At 39.1% G+C, this 24,331-nt stretch overlaps 1 protein-coding gene across 1 annotated transcript in view; it reads right to left on the minus strand.

Annotated features, from left to right (window-relative positions):
• spon1a (spondin 1a) overlaps nt 1–24,331 on the minus strand; it is an 81,826-nt gene that overhangs the window by 36,601 nt on the left and 20,894 nt on the right. The gene's annotated exons all lie outside the window — the stretch shown is intronic.

A 24,331-nucleotide genomic window follows, 5' to 3' on the forward strand; every position in this document is an offset into this window, starting at 1 on the left:
CTTATAAGGTAAAAATCTAAGTAAAACATAGCATTATAAATCACAGACACAAAGAGCGACAATAGCCAAGGTAACTCCCTAATTTCTGGTCATCCTCCCTAATGCTAAAATCAAGGTGGTTTCCTGTTTTCTGATCAAATGCCCTCAAACTCAACTCCAGGTGTTTTCCTGTTTTCGCCATGTCCTTTTCTTAGGATCAGTTGCAGGGCAGATATATACATTTGGCATGTTTCAGTGTTGTTACACTTGGTCTTTCAAAGGTCATCAACAACTAATTGTCATTTCAGTATTTTTCCATTACATGACACAATTACATGGACAGGGGAAACCAGCTAATTACCCCAAGAAATCACATCAGCTTGTGACCCCAGGACACTGTACTCTTCAATCAAACTTTCCAATGATTTCAGCAAAACTCACTAACTCACTGACACTTTGAATGACTAAATTTCAGTTACTGAACTGTTAGATAATAATAACAATAATAATAATAATAATCATAATAATAACAGACAGGCAATTTAGAGTCACCAATGAACCTAAGGAAGCTGGAGTACCTGGAGAAGACCAACACAAGCACGGGGAGAATAGATTAGACAGAGAAAGACTCCATGTTCAAACCTGGATTCGAACCTGGAACCAGTGTTGCCTGGCTCTCATTCCATTAAGACATAATTGAGTCTTCAGTCAAACGTAAAAAGTCTGTAGGGTCAATACAGAGAATGTAATCCAATATTTCTCATCATTACTTGCTGATTAAAAGAAACCCATCATTTAATATATGGAATTCCATCGAATATGGAATGGACAGATTCCATTTGATGGAATGGATACGCTTCTTAATTAAGTATATAAGTATATAATACAGTCCTGTCAGCACAGTGACCGCAAGCTAAGCCGTGGCAAGAGGCTCATCTGCCAGTCGGTACAGAATGATTCATGTTTTATCTCCTTACAAGTGATATCATCAGTGGTGAAGATGGATTTGCAGCATCAAATACATCACCATACCATTTTTATTCTATGCTAAAATATACTGCTGTAGTTTGCTGACTGAACAGTTTTATTACGTGTTGTTTAGTTGCACAATTGAAAACACACTAACTTCTGACACTGAGTTCGGATTCATTAAATTTGTGTTGGGGGGGCAATCTGCATTTGAAATTGACTTCTATTTTCTATGTTGCTTGAGCTGAGTGCTCAGAGTTTTCATCTTAGTGACTAAAAAATCATGCAAATCAAGAGCGTTACACAAGCAAATAGCCTCCTTCACCACCAAAAGCACAGCTTGTAAACTCCTACTGGAACATTAATCTACTAAATCGGCAACCTTGCACCCTAATGGACTGCTTTTGACAATGTAATAAATCATTCTCACATTCCTCCGTCTTTCTTAGCATTGTTTTAGTAGAAAGCATCTGTGATGTTTACTAAGTTATTTCCAACATTTTAAGAGAATGAACATAAGACAGAATATAACGGAAAAAAATGTCCTGCGATACATTTTGCATTTCTGTTCTACATAAACAATGTACATGTATTCCTTACAAATGTATTCATTTCTTGGGTTCACATAATTCAAGCAGAATTAGCCTTGAAGGCAAATCATGTGGCCTCCTTGAGGGCTTTTAACTCTCTGTGCATGTAGAAAGATACAGTAAGTCAACTGCTCACCAGGCTGCCATGAAATCGGTTATGACACTCTATGAGTTATCTAGAGTTCAACGGCTTTTCAAAAATGTCATAAAATGTCACGTTTTCAAAAATAGAATTTTTTTTTTAGCTTTTCAGCAATTTATTTAACAAAATATAAACTACAACCGTAAATACATTTGGAACAAGTTGAAAATATAGAAGTAAACAAATACATATTAACACCAGGAACACAGGCCCTAGGAGTGCTTTCCCACTCATTATAACTGGCTCTGGCATTATGGCTTCATCACATCTGCACAAACCTTTGCTGGATTCTGGGCTTTGCTTGTCTATATTGTAATTTGACTTCCATTAAGGTTTGAATTTGCATCTTTGTGAGAGAAACTGAAATGAAATTCTTAAATATAATTTGTTAAATAAAAAGTGCATTATTAGCTTCTATTAGCAGTACTGTCTCTCTCTCATGTATGCCGACTCAAACATCCCCCCATACGGACTCAAGAGAGAAAGCAGCAACCTTCTACTGTGCCCATCCATTAGACACAAATATTAAAGTATGCTCCCATATATAAACTCGCTTTTACTGCTTCGCACAGCTTTGTGGCGAGATTTAATGACTGGTACCTCAGAGATTTACTGGCTTAATGACAAAATGTGCAACAGATCATTAACTTGGCACAGAATTCGAAGACGCCGAATGCATCTCTCAATTTACAAGTGTAAGTGCTCAGTTAAACCATTAGTATGCCAGAATAAGATTCACTGACAGCAAGAACCAAAGACAGAGGAAACTTACTGCATTCCTGTTATAGAGTAACCAAGACCATCCTAGAATAACATAACAGACATATTAGAGACGTGCATAGTTTCCAAAATTACTACAGGAGTACTAACTTACTTGACCAAAGTTAGACCCTTCCCACACAAATCATTGCTTCAAGGTAAAGAGCCTCCTGGCTACTGAAACAGTACACTATTTTATTTCCAAAGGGAAACCTACCTTGCCTGCCAGCAAATGCATAACTGCCTTCAATTTACTTTGAAATTTTCTTTTCTATTTTTGTCAACTTGTTTTCTGTTTAATTGAATCCAGTTTTATGAAGGTGTTTTAATACGACTATGTTTTTGCTTTTAACTTGTTTTCTTAAATGTTTCTCCACACAAGCACCACCGTAGCTTTCTGTTTTCAGAACAGTAACTGACGGATCTACTGGTTAACTATTAGACTATTTAATTAGACAACTTACACCACTAATTACTAAAAAGTCTTCCCACTGGCACAATTATTTCTAAATCCACTCCCTGCTTTTCCCCATGTATACCTCAAAGGCAGGCAGAGGGATAGAGTTTCAAGGATTACATGTAAGTAGACCTTCTGCTGCTCATATGGAGTGCATCTCCACTAATGACAGGGATGTCTAAAGCTGAACCCTATTAGCAATGTAACTTGTCCCTTGCTTCTCCTGCCCAGCACGTGCATTAGTTAGCTTTTCATAGAGCCTGTCACTTCCCCTACTAATTTAAAATTGAGCAAAAGCTATAATTCTGTTGTATCCCATAGCATGGCATAGCAGGTAAGGAAGAGCCTCTCAGGAACTCATTAGAATGGGCTCAAGAAGTGTCTTTTCAATTTATATGCTTTAGTACACCAAGCCGTTAGCTACTAATAAACCTAGATCCTTCTACTCACTGCTGTCATATTTCAAGATTCCAGTTTCAGTGTTTTCTCATTTTAATTGAAATTTTTTAGAAAAATAGTATTGTTTGTGCTTACTAAGCTTCATGACCCTGAGTTCCATCAAGCTCCTTCAAAACCAGAGCTGGTCCAAAACATTTCTGAGAGTTAAAAAATAAGGCTGATTTATTGCAATCTTGAATAGATGCACTTAGGAAATATAGTGCTTTCATCACTTGTGCAGCACCATAAAATCCACTGAATAAATGAATACTGATGCATTACAGTTGATCTCTTTCTCTCTTTTTGTCTTTGCTGCACTCTGAGGCTCAGAAAAGATATTTTTTACTACATTTCTGCAGTCTACATGATTTGGACTTTCAATTTAAAACAAGCATTTGCTTATTTTGAGCAAAGGTTTGGACTATTTTTTATCACTCCTGTGAAAATCCCCATTACATTTGCTGTCAGACAACAGCCCAAGTGGACAAATATAAATAGAATTTGCCTATATTACAAATACTTTATAAATATTCTATACAATAACACAACATCTGCTCTGTGCCAATTATCTCCATACCACCGTCTCCAAATCACCATAATCGAGCGAAGCAGGGCAATAAAATATTTATGTATAGAATATTTATATTTTAATATAATGCTGTGGCTCGATGCACACACAGCATTATAATATAAATATAATGTAAATATTTGATACAATAACACAACATCTGCTCCATGTCAATTATTTCACTCCTTTATCAATGTAGGGCTTGTCATTCCCTTCTCATACATTTTTCTTTAATTCAAAAGAAACTCATGTATTGTGTGGCAGCAAATTTAAAGAGCATTCCATTTAATAATTGATAACCCAAAGTTCACATCATGTGCCAATGTGAATTTTTACCTTGCTTCTATAAAAACATTTATATTACTAATGAATGTTGCTGTTTAGTGGCCATATCTTGAGGTCTTCAGCTCTGGTATAGATTTTAAGCACATTTTCTAAAATTATTACAGTGTTTTATAAAACTGGTTACGTTTTTTGACTGACACTTTTATGGATACTGAAAATATGTGTCAAAACGATACTTCAGGGGGTGTGTTAACTGTTGGCCTGATTAACAAAACAACTATAATTATAATCGGGCAGAAGGGAAGGACCGTGTGTTGTCTTTCAGAAGTAAACACATTTTAATTGTTCGTTGGCATCTCTACTTGTGAGGCTGGAAATTCCCATGTGTCCTTGATGTGACATATATTTATGATGATAACAATGACAATTTTTAATTTTCCTAAAGTATTAAAGCTTCTAAAACGTGTCCACAAACATTCTAACCTCCAACTGGTTTGTTGAATGGTGAATTTAAAAACAGAATCTTTTTAAAAAAAATTAAAAAAAACACACACACACACACTGTGTGTGCTAGTAGCAATGCTTCCTGTGCTTTCAGCATCTGATTATGATCATTTGTTTTTGATTTTGCCATTGACCTGTTGGATGATGGCTTTATACTCTGGAGGTGAGCCCACTGTCAGAGGCCAAGTGTGTCCTGCTGGGGTGGAATCGCCCTGTCACAGTCCCCCACACTGAGGGTATCAGCCATGAAATTGGCTCAAGGCGAGCTGAGGGTGTAGTCTTTAAGAACAGCCTCAGCGAAATAATGCCAGAGTAGTGCATGGTTCTCCCACTGGCACAGAAAACTCTCACGTCTTTTCCTTTTGTTCCATTATCAGAACAACTGTGCAGGGTGGTTGTTTTTCATGCTCACATGGTCTCCATGTTGCATGTGTGCTTCTCAGGCAATACCTTTTTCTGCATGTTTAATCTATGACCCTCTGGTCTGCCACTGCCAGTACTTTCTACAGCATAATTTACTTAAGAGTAACTGACCCTGTTGTGATCCTAATGGTGAAACTCAAAGTAAGCTCTCTGTGACGTGTTGAGTCACTTTACCCATGTGTTGAACTATGTGACCAACCTAAAACCTAAAAATGATTTTTGTTCGTACTTCGATGTTTTTTACATGTGTCTGTGTGAAATTTAAGTTCAAAGGGTGGATTACTTGAAATATCTTCCCAAATGGTATAATATTTAACAAATGACTGTGGTTACTTGTGAATGCAGTGCTGTTTGGAAGTCACGCCCTCAGGTGGAAGGTTTCAGACCATCAAAAATAAACTCAACCTGTGAGGAAACACTGATAACACATGTTGTGTTGTCTCTGGCGCAGGTGCTGTCTCAGAAAAAACGGCTGTGAAGCTGGGGAATATATTCTTGTCTATTTGCATGTAATGCAGTGTGTGTGTGTGCGTGTGTGTGTGTGTGTGTGTGTGTTTGTATGCATTTCCACATGTGTGATTTGTGTCTTTGTGCATGTTGACCTGTGCTGCACCTGAGCCTTTTATTGACAGGGTGGCATGATTACATGTCTGCTCATGCAGTAATTGGCTTTCAAATGCCAACCTGGTCATACAGTGTAAGTGAATCTGAACAGCTGTGGATGTCAGTGTTTGCACACGTGTGTGTTTGTGTGACCAGAGCTGACACCATCGTAAACCACTCTGCGTGTGTGCAGCGTTAATTATCGCGTTGGCTCACAGATAAGCTGATGGCTGTTGTCAAATTGGCAAATAGGTTCATCTCAACCATATTTTCAAAGTGAGGCAATACGCGCAGTTAGTATAGGCCTCTGCAATCCTGACCTATCTATTTGGCATAGTTATTTATTGGTTTATTATCATCATTTAAGCGCAACATCACACCAAATTATGCAAATGAATAATGCTGCAGTTGCTGGATGATCTATTCACTAACTTTTATTACGTATATTATTTTGTTTTGCACACCAGAGAGAACTAGCACAAACTGAGTAAAATACACAAAGTGACTAATATTGGTAGAAATGTATCAGTCCAAGTACCTTTTCTCAGTATCTACCATTAAAACATGACACAATGAAGTGGAAAAATAGCTTTTCCCCATTTTTCTTTCCATTTAGCAAAAGTCCTCACACCCAGAGTTGTTTCAGCACATCTATCAGTGGAAATTAGTACTGACTGTACCAGAGAGCTCCCCTTTGTGAATACACAAAAGTATGTGTAAATTCACAGGGACTACCGATAAAGTGCACACTGACATCATATCATAGCTACAAGTGTTAGACGAAGCACAATTTTCTCTGTTGAGACGCCTCTCTGTGGGGTAAAGGGTGTCACTCTTTGTGCTTGATTACATTTTGGTTTGCTTGGAAGTATTCTTTTTTTTGCAGCATCTTGGTAATACAAGGGTTAAGGTGGTCTTCAAAGGAATATCGTACAACAGTAATTATTCCTTTCCAATATACTAGTATAAATAAGTATAATAAAAGTAGTATAAATGCACATCCTTGTGTAAATGTGTTCTCCTATATGAGTGTGTGATCTGCAGTCTAAAATTTGAGTGATCACATTGAAGGATTTGAAAGGATTTATTTCTGCAAGCTTATAAGTCCAAAAACAAATTTCCCTGTAACTTCAACTTTATCAATACTTACAACATAAATCTTACTGCCACTGTGTCTGGAATTTTAATGTTTCTCCTAAGGTGCCCTCCTAGTTCAAGCATCCAAAAAGACATTGTGAAAGAGTTTGACCCAAATAATTAAACTTTTCACCGGCTTGTCTCATTTTTCTTAATTTTCTGTCTTATGCCATCAAAATAACTTGACAGATGCTATAACACACAAATATTCTCCATGATGTGGCTTTAAACAACAACAACAATAATACAAACCATCTCTACCATATTCAAATCAACACTGGTACAATAAGCAGTGGTTTACAGTATATACTTTACACATATAGGAAGAACTGTGCCTAGATTCCATTAATGGTTTATTGGCCATTAAAATGCATATTCTTTTCCTAGCTTCAAAAATTACAGATAATGTCGCTATTTTAAGCATTTTTTCTTTTCAAAACCCACTCAACAATTCTACAGACTGTCTGTCAGACCGATTGCAAATTTAACTTTCCATGAATGTGACAGGGTGGGACACTGGGAGTTTAGATAAGACAGCATAGACAGAGACAGGAAAAGAGTGGACTACTAAAGAAATTAGTGCCTTGGATGGCACCTGCAGTAAGACTGAAAGTCGTAAATGCAAATCAATTGGACATGAGAATGGGAGGCTGGCATACAGATCATGTGTACTGAGTAACTATTCAGTATTACAAGTCTCCTACATGCATATTAAAGATATTGTTGCAGAGGCTTTCATGAATGACAAGCTTCAAATCAAATGTTTATGCACTGCTGACATTAAGGTGAACAGAACTTTCATCAAAATCCAAGTTAAATGAAGGACTGATATGAGCGATTATAATAATGTTGTATAAAATATTCTGCCTGTACATACTACATAATATACATAGTATGAATTTTGTTTAACAAGGCAAACAATTCAGCATTTGACAATTCCAGTTTCACTTCATACTAACTCAAATGGTGACTTTTTATTATTTTTTTTAAAGCTCAGTGAAAAGATAGTGAGAAAACTCTCCAGCAGTCATACCGGATAATGGTCGCTGAGAAGCTCTTTACATGGATTTATATGAATAATAAGACTTTACAAATTAGCAGACAGGTGAAAAGGAGACCAAGCATGAAATTAAAGCTAAAAATTGCAAGGCCAAAACAGAGCAATCCACACATGAACACAATGAACTTCACATGAATAAGTGAGCCATTTCATAAAATGTTAAAAAAAAAAAAGGTGGTAAACATATTTACATCAATCTTAAGCTGGTACCTTTGACAACTAAGAAACATCTGATTGCAATACCTGAGGTACCTTGTGGTATGTGTTGATGGGGAGTTCAGCAATGCAGGCGATACATCATCTGTGGACAAAGACTCCATAAAGAGATTTACATTGACTGCAGCATTGTTGACAAGCTGGAAAATGTAAATACCATGTCTGACTAATTTCAGCGTGAAGTGAAAGTGCATGAATGCATGATGTGTGATTGATGTAATTTCTGCCTACAGCTACATAGCTACCAGGCTGTCATTTATGAAAGGTAAATATTATGATTTCAGGGTCATGAAAACATACAGGAACTACTGCCTCACTGTTGAATGCCTCCGCCAAACCAATGAAGATGCAGTTTGCATCCATGCTTTTGCAGAACATTATGATGTCACAGTGTAAATTTGACCGTTGACATGATATAATGTCATTAAATGTCATTACTTCATCATTTTATCTTGTACTGTTGTCATAACTAGGATATGAATTATTGAGTTATGACCAAAAGTATGTTTTTTTTTTGGGTCACACAGCCCTTGACCTTTAGCCACCTAAATCAGTTCATCCTTTAGTGGATGTTTGCCAAATTTGAAGAAATTCTTTCAAGGTGTCCCTGAGACACATTCCTGAGTTATGGCCAAAAACCTGTTTTGTGAGATCACAGTGACCTTGACCTTTGACCACCAAAATTTCAGTTCATTCTTTTGTCCAAGTGGATGTTCGGGCCAAATTTGAGAAAATTCCCTCAAAGGATCACTTAGATCGCGTTCATAAGAGTGGGGCATACGGACATACCGATGGAGCCGAAAGCATCGAAAGTATAAAGCTTCCTGCAACAGCTGTCAGAGGCGCAGAGGCATAAAAATACTTATTTTCAATTTAAACTGTTTATCAGTCACATTTCTTCACCAGCAAAATTAAACAGTCATCTTTGGTTTTGGGGCACATTTTCCCTTAACAATGGCACATTCTTCTGCTGGTCAATATATGGACATTGAGCAAGGACATCTATAGGTATCTAGGTGTTTACCGAAATGGTGCTCAGGCTTGTTGTACATTAGCTAAGATCTAAGTTCTTAACACAAATGCAAATACAAAAGTATTATGCTAAAATCACCTGTGAGTCCTAGATGCCAAGGTGCTGAGCTTCAGTATATACACACAAAGACTTTGTTTGTAGGTTACTCCTGTGTAGTCTAGCCTGAACAGGTTTCTATTTTCTAATATGTTTGTCAATTCAAACAAACTAGCTTATGTTGTGAAAAAAATATATAATGTAAAAAGCTCAGTGAAGTAATTTCCAGAGCAGAGAAGTGCTTGTATCCATTAGAGAAGACACATCATGCAGTGCAGATGACATACTCTCTCATCTTGGAGGGAAAAGATTCATATTGCATGAATAATTTCCATCTAGTCATGACAAGCGCAGTGAACCTTCATTTGTGATGCTTGATTTAGCATTTGTAATTCCCTGTTAGGCAAGAAACAGCATTTAAACTGGCATCATCGCAAATAAGAAATGGTTAGGGACAGAGTCACAGTGTTAATATGGTTTAATATGGCCTGCTTGCTCCACTGACATCTGTGATCGTTTAATATGAATATGGATGGGAAGGCAGCCATACAGTAGTGCTTTTACAAAGCAGAATGAACAAGAAAAAATACCTCAAATCTGTACTGTCTGAAGGAGGCATTTCTGTTGTGATATCAATACTAATTTGTTTTCAGAAGCACTAAACACATACAGTCAAAGCATGTTTAAAATATTAAATTTACATGAATCTCAACTAAGTGTTGAGTACAGATTTGGCTGTCAGGGGGTAACACTGATTATACATTTAAAATGAACAAGATTACGTTTACCTTCTAGGGATTCCCCAAGCTAATCAGCATGTACGGAATCAGGGGAAATCAGGGCATTTTTTTAATCGTTTGATATTATCCCCTAATTTAAACACAATAACACAACAGGAAGAGTGGCCCACCTAAATAAATAGCCAGCAGTTTCACTTCAGTCACTGATGTCGATGCTGAGGTCAATATCCATATTACTTACATTGATGTCTTACATACAATCTGAAGATGTGTAAAAGCAGCAGGTGGTAGGTTTGAAAAGACAGTTGACATAGCCTCATAATTTGAAGATCCCTTCCCCTCCTTCTCAGCTGTGCTTCAGCTCCTCCTCCAAGACCCCTTCCCACAGACAAGGCTGTCATGCACATGCGGGCTAACCATAGCAACTGATGAGACTTGGTATACAATGGCGCCCACAGCAAATGGCCAGCTGGCCACGAAGCTTGGAGCCACTCAGAGCTCCAGGGAAATAGTTATCCTGCTGTGGAAGTCCTGGGCAGGAGGCAGGACCGGCAGAGCTGCTGGCTCGCAGTTTCCCCAGAGCCTTGAGGCTCCTGCCCACTGCTGGCCGGCGATCTCCCTGCTGTTCTCCTGGAGTTTCAAATCCCCAGATTCTTTTTCCCCTCTACATGATGAAATTTCTGTGCAGTGTGCGCACGAGCAGTGATTGACACTGTGTTAGATACTGCTCCTGCTCTGATTGGCTGTTTTCATTCAAGGGCAATTAATTTTTGCAAATGACACTAGAAGCACTAAGATTTCCTGTCTTGATATAGTGGCAATGTCAGTAACTATGACAAAAGACTTTTTTTTATAAAAGTTACCCGCAGCATATCTTCCTGAATATGGATGGGCTGACCAAAAAGGACAACAACAAAATGTAAGTTAATGGGATCTAGTGGTGAAAAACAGAATGTGTCAAAAATCTTACTGGACCTGAGCTATAAACACCTGTAAACACATTCTGTCTGCTGAGTTCTAGTCAGGTTTAAACTCTCACTAATCTTGGAAGGAGGCTTTAGGAGATTAATATCAACAAACAGCTGATTCTAAGAATTAAGGTTTTCTTTTAAAAATAAATCATCCACTTGATTTCAATTTGTGCATAAAAGCCTGAGTGGAAACACTGAAAATTTGAGGGAAAAAAAATCAAGATTTCGGAAAAAGGTTTTTACACTTGGCTGAGGTGGAAAAGTTGGTGGTTTATCCCGATGAATCTACTCCTAATATTCCCATAACATGGATGGTGGATGGATTCCCATTTTCTTTCATAGATTTAATGGAAAATTCAGTCAAAATTTGCATTGCACTTGAATACCTGGCTAGTGACAGCATATCTTATACATAAAAAGTATGAAGTATACCTTGTACATGTAATGTACAGAATCTTTTGTGCATAAAGTGCTCCAATCCTCCTCCATTACCAGAAACACATCGGCCCTCCAAGGATGTGTTCCCTCCCCATTAATCTTTGTGCTCTACCAAAATGATAATAACAGCAGGATAGATGCATCAACAGATTTGCAGATGATGTAGCACAAACCAACAATAAAGCATGTTACAGATCTCCAATCCACCCTTTCTTGCTGTAGTATGAAAGCAGTTCCCTAATTTTAAACACCAACAAGACAAAATAAGTGGTTATAGACATGAGATCAAAAGAACGACAGAACTTTGGAACATGAATAAATTGATCTAGAGTGCAAACAGATATGCACAACAAACCAAAGCCCAGCAATACCTTTTTTGCGGATTCTCAACTGCTTTGATGCTGACGAAACTTAAACTACTAGCTTAAACTTTCAACATACTGTGCTGTGGCAGCCCTGAAAGGAAAGAACAAACTTTACAGAACACTAACAATTGCCAGAAAAAGCTCAAACATTTGTTCCCGATATCACACAGCTTTCACAACACCACATTGCATCTCTGGTGAAGAGAATCATTGCTGATCTCAAACCATCTACAATGAATACAGCATCCCGCCCGCAGTTGCAACCAGCCTACCAGTTTTCACTGATGAAAACAAAATGAGCCGTCACATCATTAATTCCTAAAAGTAACTACTCAATAAACAAAGAATAATCAATGGAATGAAGGGAACTGTTCTTTTTGTATGTTTACTGTTTGACTGCTTTACACCATATGTCTTTAAAGTATACTTTAAATGCGTACCACTTAATGCCAATATGTGTATGTGTGAGACCAGTGCCTCTAGAACCAAAGATGGTTTTACTCTATTCTCTATGATTAAACAAACTGCGCAAGGCTACAAATGGTCCATCATGTGAAAATGATCCTGCGGCTGTGTACCAAAGCAGGACCTGCAGCCTTATAACTCATCAACATAAATTGTGTGCGCACTTGTGTGTGTATGTATGAGTGGATGGAATGTGTTTGAAATTGTGCATTCAAATTTTGAATGAATCAACATTAATGAGGTCTCTGGAACGCATCTGCTGTCCGTGAAATAACGGAGACTCTTTAAGGTTGAAGTTTCATTTTCACAGTGATGATCGTGTTTCCAAGGGTCTGGCTCTAGAAAACACATGAGGTAGCGGAGATGACAAGGTTTTCAATGCAAATTAAACCGCATTAGCATCTCCCATGCCACAAAACCCAATCAGACACTGACACAACAGCATAGAGGAGATGACTATGGAGGTTGCCAACATCATTCACACTGTTTTTGGAGAAACATATACTAATGGCCATTTTCAGCTCCTGGTGGCTATGCGAACAACATGAGGGAGGTTACATCTGCAATATCAGGAAGACATCCATGAGAAGCTGTAACAGCTGGAGCTTCTGCCTTTTCAGATCCCTTTGGAATATCAGCCACAGCACACACTCGTATAATCATCATGCTAAAAAGATCATTAGTGCTAATTACCATGCAAATACGTCTGTTATTTTTTCACTTCATTAATATTATCAGGAAAGCTTATTTCCTCTGAGTGCAGAACTATGCATATTAGTCGTTCATATGCTTTGTCGCTTCTATAATATATCAAACAACCTGAGACGGAAGACTGTGGCAGAGAAAACATCCAGTCTGTGATAGCAGGAGAATGACTACTGCTTGAATTTCTACTTAATCCCTTAATGTGAAAGTGCAATGTTAGATGCTGAACAAAGTTTACTTACTTAGCTTAAAACTACATTTTACTCCTTTTATTTATTTTTTTATTATTATTATCTTTACAAAGATTCTGCCCCGCCTAAAAATGATAGTCTGCATTTAAAGTGGTCAAACTATCCCCTAGGACACCACAATTATGAGAAATTAAGAGCTGTGAGCCAAAGCCTCGCTCAGTCTAAAGGAGCCATTTCCCTGAGTGAGATAGGAGCTCCTCTGATGTTGTAATCAAAGTTCTGCTCAGGAATCTCTGATCTGTCTGTCCCAGCACGTACTCCAAACTATTAATAGACATAAAAAATTGCTTCAAAATTCCAATGGGATGCAAGCTGGCTGTTATCAGCACATAGCGTAAAGGCTTACACAGCCTTCAGGTGTTAATTAAATCTCCACTGACATTCCCATATCCTGCCCTGCAGAATAAGCTGCAGTTCAGAAACTGCATAGGTGAAGTCACTTCAGTCACACAAATCATGCTCAAAACAGGACAGGGGAACATCCCTCCGGCTAGGGAGGAAACATGGTGACAAGAGAATCGTCCGTGCTTAAGGCAGATGAGTTTGTAAGCGCTGACTACTTCTCTAGAGGGATGTGAATTGATTTGCTGACTGTGGTTGTCCTCGGTGGCAATCTCTGAGACTTGCAGTGCAGTCTGAAAGCCTATAGTGCTGCTTGGCACACTCATTCATCAAGCAGCCTGAGCCATCATACAGGCAACTCCAGCAGACCTGGGCCCAGGGCTAGGGGATATTATTAGAGATGAATTGAGGTAACTGCCTTTGATGACCCAGTTCAGGCTGCCTGTCGCTCTTAAAGCTTTTCTTCCATTTTACTAACTTTCATTCTTACTTCCAGAATCTTTGCTCTGTAAGGAGGTCAGTGGCCATTGAGGCTAAATGTACTGCACTGCAGAGTGTGTGATGATCCTGAAACTGACCACTATTAGTAAAAAAAAAAAATTAAATTAAAGCCACATATAATCCATCCATGCGTTTATCATACATCCATAAAACATTACAGATGTCTTATACATCCTTACTGAAGCACACACGCCTGTGCAACACATAGCTATGCACCAGAATACACAATTCAATCCAAAACTCACAAGAGACATTAACATCAGCTTTACCTCCAAGGAGAAAAACAAAACACAACACAACAATGAAAAAATGCTAAAGGCAAAACATTACTTGAGTATGTAAGACTACAGAGACTGTCAGAGCTACACCTCATTGCTGAATGTGTAACATGTGTGTCCATTTGCCCTACCAGACAGCACATACAGGAACTTACACTGTAACCAGACTTTGCATCAAGAGCACTGTTATGTGCTATGGAAGAAATATCACGGGTTAAAATAAATGCAGTGGATTCTAATTTTCAGCAATCAAAATTTTATTCGTCACCTAAAATGACCCTAAAAGTTATACAAGGTACTAAAAATGGCCTGTAGAATGGGTTATGTATGTGTGCCACAACACTGCTCCCATTAACCTTTATGTGCAGGTACGTTATGGCATGGAGTTGCAGGCAGTCTCACGGTACAAAGTCAGGACTAAGATGGTTTAGATGCTGTTTGATAAATGAAACAGAAACCACAATGTAGTATTTACAACTAATAAGTCAACTTTCAATACACTTCTACAAGGGCTGGGCAGATTCATTGCCTTCATCCATTATCCAATATGAAGCCAGCCTAAGCTGATAACATAAACGTCATGTTTTTGTTCGTTCTCTCTACAAGCAGAGCAGAATCATATCCACTGAGTAACTATTATTACTGTTTGTGTGCAGAGTGCTCACACACACACATTAACACAGAGAGAGTAATGAGCTTTTTAATGCATTTGGGGCAAAATAATGCAACATTACACATGAAAGATGCCGCACTAAAAGTAATGGAATAAGCAATAACCTGGAATTAGCAAAAGCTGTGGCAGGACAAAAACAGTGTTTCTGAATGATTAATCTCTGCCGTCTTCCCGGTTTATGAAAAGCTATTGTGGACTAAAAATAATGATAGTAGGAGATAATAATAGTGTTTACAACAGACAATCAAAATGCTGCCTATTGTACTTATCGTTTATCATATGCAATATTAAGACAAATCTTATGAGGTATGAAGCTGCATTGCACTTGTGCTTGATCTGTGTATCAGAAATATGTGTGTGGTCAACTATGTCCTTATGTGTAAGTCACATTCTGTCTCCAGGTCCCCGACCTACAAACCATATGGAGATTGCAGTGAATGGTGCGGTGGGCAAAGGACTCAAAGCCATGGTCTATTTACATAGGGAGAACATAACAGGTAAAGCCATTGCTGACAACACATTTGTCAGGGCCACCTCATGAATAAAAGATCACACAGGTTTAAAATGAAGGTTTTTTTGTACTTAGCTGGCCTTGATCTTATGAAGACCTAAAAAAAAAAAAAAACAGAGAGAGAGAAGTCTCTATTCTATTGCCGAAATCTCATTTAGGAGCATTTCGGTTCTATCCATGTTCTGCTGTAACATCTTTCTCAAATTTCTACTGAGAAGACCCTCAAGTTGAGTATTTGTGTTGTAATGTGCGGTGGACACACCAAATGTTAACCAGCTTGTATGTAGAGCAGGGGTTCTCGGAGTTTTGATGGCTGAGTGCCAATTTAGGGTGTCAACATGACTGAGGGCACAACAAAAATGTACACATGAAACAAAATAATTCCAGAAGCAATCATTTAATTATGAAACATTAAGCCGCCAGAAAGCTTCCCCAGCAGCAGAGGGATAGAGAGAGAAATGCTCACTTTTGGCAGTTATTGCAGCATACCATACATCACTATTACACACAATTGTTATTATTAATGTTTGTAATAGTAGTAGTAGTAAAGATAAGTCACAGTGATGATGAATTTGTTGCTGCATAAACTCTACATTGCTAACTTTAACCCTAGAACACTAACGTTGGGTGATTTTCACCCACGCGACTGTGGTCATGTGATTTTCATTGCGTTTCATTGTGTCTGTTTTTTTAAGGAATTTTTCGTCAACGATTCCCTAATTTTTCACTAATTTTAGAGCCATGATACCTTTTTTTCGTTTTATAAGATGTTGTATAGGGGAAAAGAAAAGAAGAGTACTTCAATTTGCCATGTATTGTTGTACTTTAATATATTTTGATGAGAAGTATTTTTTTATCGGGTATATTATATCAGGTAAAACATACCCGACGTTAATGATGGTGTTCTAGGGTTGACTAGCACTACAACATAACAGAGCGCCCAGTGCAACCAGTAGCTTTCAACAAGCTGTTATCCCCAACATGCCAGAGGGATCAGGGGACACAGTAGCCGAGCAGTGCATTATAATGCAGGCTGTTGAAAGTGAAAGTATTGAAGTGGGCCGGTGGAGGATCAAAATATAATGCGTGCATTTCATGTCCTGTTCAGGGGCCAAAATGTTTCTGAGGGCTGCCATTGGCCAGTCAGCCACACTTTGAGAATCACTGATGTAGAGTAAATCACAGCAGCTGCAGTTCCTAACAGATGGGATAGAAATGAAATGCACTGGGTAATACTGAATACTTACTTTCATCTCAAAAAACCTGTTTACAGTTTAGTGAGCATGTAGGGGCATATGGTGTCACACATGTCCCTCTGACCATGTCCACATTGTATGCAGTTATTTTCATATCTGCTCCACAAAAGCACTTTCTGACATTGTTTTCTGACCCCTGTTCACAACTTGTTCTCTTCTTTTACTGCATGTTTGCAGGATGCAGCCATTATGGCACCAACAACACATTCACACAACTAGGTGGTGATGCATCAAGGATGCCATCTCCAATTAAGTTCTCAAAACTCAAAAACACATGAAACACCACAAGAGATGTATTAATAGCCTTGATTAATAACTGATAAAAGGGAAAAAGATTTGCCCCGGAGACTGCATACAACACTGACTCAAAACATTCCAATATTTGGCATAAATTAGAATTCAAATTCTTATTAATATTAATTTTAAACTGTGTCATCTCACACTCACAGGAACTGACAAATATTCAGAGAAAAGTTCTGGCATATTAAAATAAGACAAACAAGGCAAATGTCTAATCTTTGAATGCTATGATGCACAAAGAGGACAGAGACTACAGTCCTGAAGAGAATAGAGTCCAGTTTTCTCTCCTTTGCCTCCTCCTGCTCCCTTATTTCATTCAGTCCTCTGGACGCTGGGATAGCTTCATTGAAGCCAAGATGTCTTAGATTTCAAAATTATCCTGTTTTTATCCCTGTGACTGTGCATGTAGCCTGAGACCCGAGCCAGCCAGCAGCACTAAGGATCGGTTAAGTCAACATGAAGGGCTAAACACACACACACACACACACAAATGGAGGAAACATGCAAATAGAGCTGCATGAATATGCTAGTCATACATATTAACCAAAAACATTGAGAAAAACCTGCATGGGGAGCTTTTATGACCGTTAATAATAAGGTAGCACATTTCTACTTCTTCATAAGAATAAACAGCCCACTCATATGCTAAAACTACGTGCATGTACACACTCAGAGACACACATATGCACAAACAAGTCTTCCCTGCTCCATTTGAAAATGTGCTAGCCTGTGGCTGTACTGCTCGATTTCAACAATCTTAATAACAGTCTTGGGAACCAAGGCAGGCATTAAGCTTTTTGAGAGCTTTGTTTTCCCAAACAGGAATATCTCTGCTGGGTCATAAAACAGAGAGAAATTAAAGAATTATTAACTTGGGTGTTCTCTCTCTGTTTTTTTTTTTTTAAACTGACAGCCAAGAAGATACCCAGAAAACAAAAAAAATAGCAAAGGAGAAGTGGTCATGGGGGGGTTGGTGGTGAAGAGCGAGGGAATTTCTGGATGCTCTCACACCCACAGGGGTTTGGCATGATCCACATGGCTTGGCAAGGTTTGACTCAGAGGTGGGGTCAAGACTTCACCCTCTGGGGGGGGCCCTTTTATAGCTAATTGCTATCTCACTTTAGCAAGCCTGACCTCATGCAGCACCACTTGCATAGAAAGATGCATGAGAAATACAAAGACATCACATTACAAAATACCTGCTTCAGTGTATTCTTTGGATCCTTTTTACACAGAAATGCAAAATATTTCCAGACAGATGTTTTCAGGAATGTTTTGATAGAGAGTTTGGGATGTACCTAAAGATAATACACGTTACCATTTTGGCATGTTTAACATTACTTAATCCACATTAAATAGAAAGACTGTTGCTATGGCAAAGATTCAGTGCGTAGCTTCCTTTTAAAGAGTGCTGGATGGGTCAGTGCATCAATATCGTATTATATTATTAACATGGCTGAGAAAGGATTTCGCTTAAAAGGAAAAATCTGAACCGCTGTGAATCCTAACAGTGTTTAAACTCCCAGCTCCTTCACAGCTTGACCTCTTTCAACAAGCCACCTGTCTTCCCGTGTTAATGACTTACTGCAATACGGAGTACAGCACAGTGCCTTCAGAATGACTCTATTGTCTAATACACACATTTCAACAATCATAATCTTCTCAAAGTGCCACCTGGGCATGGAGGTGTCACAGGAATTTATAAGTCAGTGAGTAATCTCGAACTAGGCCCTTTCATGGGAGATAAAAGGGGAGTGATTTTCATTGATGTATCATACATGTTTGCATGCTGCACGGACCACCTGATAGTCTCTTATCTCTTAGATAATTAGTTGGCCAAGGAATTAATCAAATGTGGGGGCTGACAGACCAATTCTGAATAACATCAAGGTGAAGTTTCATGTCTCACTGTCTGATGAGAGATTGGATCTCAAAAAGACATTACAAAACTTAATGATACAAGAAAATAAAGTCGTTCGATCTTCTTTTATCTGTCAGCCTTGCATAGGTCCTATAAAAAAAGGAAACTCCCAGTCGCATATGATCAAAATGTCAGTTATTAAGTGTTTTCTCACTTTGGAGTTTTGTAATGTGTGTTTGAAGGGTGCTCTTGTCATGTAATTGTGCACTCAATGGAATAAATGGAGTGATTTTTTTATGTGCACAACATGAGCATACTTTTGAGCAATAACATAACAGTTTCTTCCGGAGACATTGTGTTACAAGTGTGCCTTTAGTTCAACATGAATAGAATGAAAACCAGCTACGGCATAAGTCACTGGTCTCAAGGCACTCTGGGATACATTCCTCAGATAGAGATAACAGAAAAGGAATCAGGAAAAAGTTCCAGTTGATTGGTGTGATTAAATGAAACAAAATAAATTCACTGTATCCTTCACACAAACCCCCCTCAATCTCCAAGATCAATACAATAGACAGTAGCTCTTCTCCCTCAGCCTGCACTAAATAGTTACATAATTTCTTCAGACTTAACCTTTGACAAGATCTATGATTTATGGTCAGTGCTACCACACGAGGTAATTAAAAGCGCAGACACATGGGGAAGAGTGGCTGTGAAGTAACTCTCTGTGTACAAAGAGAAACACATGTAAACACCTGCTCATTCAGTGAGAGTTAAGTACCCAGAGGAACCTGCATATCTACAGTATTATTCTCTACCCACGCTCTTGACTGCAGGCCTCCCACTTACAGATGGCAGACCTTAGTGTTCTCTCGACAACTGAACTGCAAAATTATCATTTGAGTCCTTGCAAGGTGCACAGAAAGAGAAGCAGTAGGAGAACGATAAACAACAAGCTATTTTAGTCCATAACACCTGTTGTTCTCCTGCTAACAATGCAGACTAAATGTGCAAGACACCTCTGATGCTCCTTATACACTGTGAAAGAGCTTTCTTCAACACAGTAATTTGACTGTGCTAAAAAAAGAAAAACAGGTAGCAACTGGCATTAGTTAAGCACAATTTGAAAACTTTTGTTTGCTCAGAAATTCCCCTGAGTGGCGTCTTCCATTCACAAAGGAATCTAGGGGTGTCCCAGGAGTCACTGAGATGATCCGTGAAAGTATCATCTGCACATGTATCCTTGTAAAAATAAAGAGATGCCAGGCAATCGACAGGCAAAAGACCACATCTATATCGAGTGACATGGATCTCTATTTACTGTCATTAATCTGTAATGTCTCTTTCTGGCTCCAGCCTGAGTCGTGTCGTCTCTGCTCTGTGTCCCAGCTGTTGAGCTCAGGATAATAGAGGATTCCGTAAGCATCCGCACTGTGCAATAATGAAAAACGCCCCACGCTGCGAGAGGAAATAGGAGATTTCATAATCCGTCTGAGGCCTTGGCCCTGGCCGCTGGTCCATGGAGAGAGTCTCATTAAACTTCTCATTAGTGACACACTGAGCTTCTGTAATGACTGAATGCATATACAAATCACCTCAGACATGAAAGGAGGGACAACAACAACGGACCCAGGCTGCGTTTCCGTGCTGCCATGTCCTCTGATAAGGGTATTCGTATTTGGCAAAAGGAACAGTATTGCACATCTGTTTACAGTCTGGAAACACAATTTGTAATCTGCATGACATTCTGTAACTCACCGACTCAAACTACTGGATGCACTAAACCTGAAGACATATCGCCTATTCAAGATAATCCACTTATTACAGAAGGTTACACTTTTTTCCACATTTGATCTACATCTTTGGCGACAAGCATAAATCAAAGCAATCATAAATCAAAGCCGAGCGCCTTTCCGTCCACTCTTTAGGGGTTTATGTTGTTCATTTCAATATATGAATTCTTACAAGGGCCGTAATGGTCACACTTACAATCTCAGGTCCTTTCAATTATGACGAGTGGAATGGTGTCATGATTGCTTGTGTGCGGTGCAGAGGTGCTGAGACTGTGTGGGTGAAGGCTGTGTTTGAGGAGGCTCTGATGTGCAATCATATTTTCACTGAAATGAGCAGGCCAAGCAGAATGCTCGGAGGGAACGGATAACATAAATTTAGAAAATTGTGCATGTTTGATCCGTACATCTCCTTTCAACATGTAAAAACTGTCTTCTAAAAGGGGAATTCTAAGAACGTACAAAATACTGCAACTGTCAGCTGTCGTTTTACAGTTTAACAGTGACACATGCGGTGCAGCACCCTTCTGAAGGAGCACCAAACTCCGAAATAAAATAAAGCCATCACATTCTGAATCGACATGAGCAGGATAAAAAGGGCTCTGTGTGTGTATGCCTGTGTGCACACATGGGTGCACGGTCTGCATGCCTGCTTGGCTCTGCAAATGAAACTTTGTATGAACACTCCCATCAGCGCACCCCTTGGCTGGAGTGGAGCCTGGCTATGAATATCAATTTTGCATTCATCGCTAGTTGCTCCCCCTGACGCCCCAACCTGACACAAAAGAGAATCAGCTTTCTGTTTGTGTCAGCGTTTACCGAGAAGCACTGGGCGGCTCAAAAGAGGGAGCCTCCTTCACCCAGCCTCCTTACCTCAAGGGCATCGCCAGACTCTGTGTGTTGTCTGAGCTGTACAAAAGTGGATACAATGAACGTGTGCAGTAGTTGTCTGAGGCAACAAAAGATTTTTTAGCTTTTCGGTATCACAGCAGCTGTGAATGTCAACCATAAGGAATATGTATATATATATATATATATATATATATATATATATATATATATATATGTGTGTGTGTGTGTGTGTGTGTATACAATCACCTGTTTGCAGTACGATCATACTGGGTGTCCCACTTACACAAAGGCAAGAAACACGCAAACATAAATGCTACCTAAGCCACGTACAGAGTGTTGTCAAAGGCTGATTATTCAACATGCAGCTTGCTAGCATCAGACTAATGAGGATGTATATTGATCGCCTCTGTAATCATCACCCAGCATTCCTGTGCCAGAGAATCCCCCTTCACTATTGAGCAATTATTCTCGATAACTACAGCTTGAGCCATGCCTCACCTGGTGATGGTGTGATCGCAGGTGGTGAGAAAAATGTTTCATTTTTTCCTATGAATCATTTCCCTGTATCTGCTGATAAGAAAAGGGCAATGCACTGCCCAGTTCAACTGTTGTATGTCTTGTACATAATGCTCACAATTCATAAACTACCTATGCAAAGCAGAGGATTGTCCCTCTTGGTTTATGTAACTGGTCTCTGGGTAGGCATACAGTGGGGCAAAAAAGTATTTAGTCAGCCACCAATTGTGCAAGTTCTCCCACTTGAAAAGATGAGAGAGGCCTGTAATTTTCATCATAGGTACACTTCAACTATGAGAGACAGAATGGGGGGAAAGAATCCAGGAAATCACATTGTAGGATTTTTAATGAATTAATTGGTAAATTCCTCGGTAAAATAAGTATTTGGTCACCTACAAACAAGCAAGATTTCTGGCTCTCACAGACCTGTAACTTCTTCTTTAAGAGGCTCCTCTGTCCTCCACTCGTTACCTGTATTAATGGCACTTGTTTGAACTCGTTATCAGTATAAAAGACACCTGTCCACAACCTCAAACAGTCACACTCCAAACTCCACTATGGCCAAGACCAAAGAGCTGTCAAAGGACACCAGAAACAAAATTGTAGACCTGCACTAGGCTGGGAAGACTGAATCTGCAATAGGTAAGCAGCTTGGTGTGAAGAAATCAACTGTGGGAGCAATTATTAGAAAATGGAAGACATACAAGACCACTGATAATCTCCCTCGATCTGGGGCTCCACGCAAGATCTCACCCCGTGGGGTCAAAATGATCGCAAGAACGGTGAGCAAAAATCCCAGAACCACACGGGGGGAACTAGTGAATGACCTGCAGAGAGCTGGGACCAAAGTAACAAAGGCTACCATCAGTAACGCACTACGCCGCCAGGGACTCAAATCCCGCAGTGCCAGACGTGTCCCCCTGCTTAAGCCAGTACATGTCCAGGCCCATCTGAAGTTTGCTAGAGAGCATTTGGATGATCCAGAAGAGGATTGGGAGAATGTCATATGGTCAGATGAAACCAAAATAGAACTTTTTGGTAAAAACTCAACTTGTCGTGTTTGGAGGAGAAAGAATGCTGAGTTGCATCCAAAGAACACCATACCTACTGTGAAGCATGGGGGTGGAAACATCATGCTTTGGGGCTGTTTTTCTGCAAAGGGACCAGGACGACTGATCTGTGTAAAGGAAAGAATGACTGGGGCCATGTATCGTGAGATTTTGAGTGAAAACCTCCTTCCATCAGCAAGGGCATTGAAGATGAAACGTGGCTGGGTCTTTCAGCATGACAATGATCCCAAACACACCACCCGGGCAATGAAGGAGTGGCTTCGTAAGAAGCATTTCAAGGTCCTGGAGTGGCCTAGCCAGTCTCCAGATCTCAACCCCATAGAAAATCTTTGGAGGGAGTTGAAAGTCCGTGTTGCCCAGCGACAGCCCCAAAACATCACTGCTCTAGAGGAGATCTGCATGGAGGAATGGACCAAAATACCAGCAACAGTGTGTGAAAACCTTGTGAAGACTTACAGAAAACGTTTGACCTCTGTCATTGCCAACAAAGGGTATATAACAAAGTACTGAGATGAACTTTTGTTATTGACCAAATACTTATTTTCCACCATAATTTGCAAATAAATTCTTTAAAAATCAGACAATGTGATTTTCTGGATTTTTTTTCTTTCTCATTTTGTCTCTCATAGTTGAGGTATACCTATGATGGAAATTACAGGCCTCTCATCTTTTTAAGTGGGAGAACTTGCACACACTTTTTTGCCCCACTGTATATGATCGATTATGTGGGTAAATTAATTCATGAGCTCTAGAAATTGCAAACACATTTAACATTTAATTAAAAATTAATAATAAATGTTTGTTGTTTTTCAGCACACTTACTGGTCAATCAAATGAAGTTCCATTTCACTCCAAGGTCTAATCTTAAAAATAAATAAATAAAAAATAAATCTAATAATCCAGGCCAAGAGATGAGAATGACACTAAAAAAAGAAGCCTGCTGTAATAGCTGTGGGAAGGCGGCAACGACACAGAGACCCTATTGCTCACACTATGCTCTCATTATCTGCTGTGACTCCAGGTCCTTCAATATTAGCCAACAATAAGCACTCTGCAGGGCCATCTGCTCTGCCAGCACGGGTTATTCTCAGAGTGAGAAAGACAGCCATGGAGAAGTAGGATAGAAGAAAAATATACCATGCTATTTGCAGAAATAATAAAGAGAGCAGAGGCCAAGGATGTGGGGAAAGAACAAGAAAAGTAGAGTATACAAGAAATATATATATAGGGGGGAAAAATTATGAAGT

This window comes from Pempheris klunzingeri, chromosome 1 (assembly GCF_042242105.1).
Source record: "Pempheris klunzingeri isolate RE-2024b chromosome 1, fPemKlu1.hap1, whole genome shotgun sequence".
NCBI lineage: Eukaryota > Metazoa > Chordata > Actinopteri > Acropomatiformes > Pempheridae > Pempheris > Pempheris klunzingeri.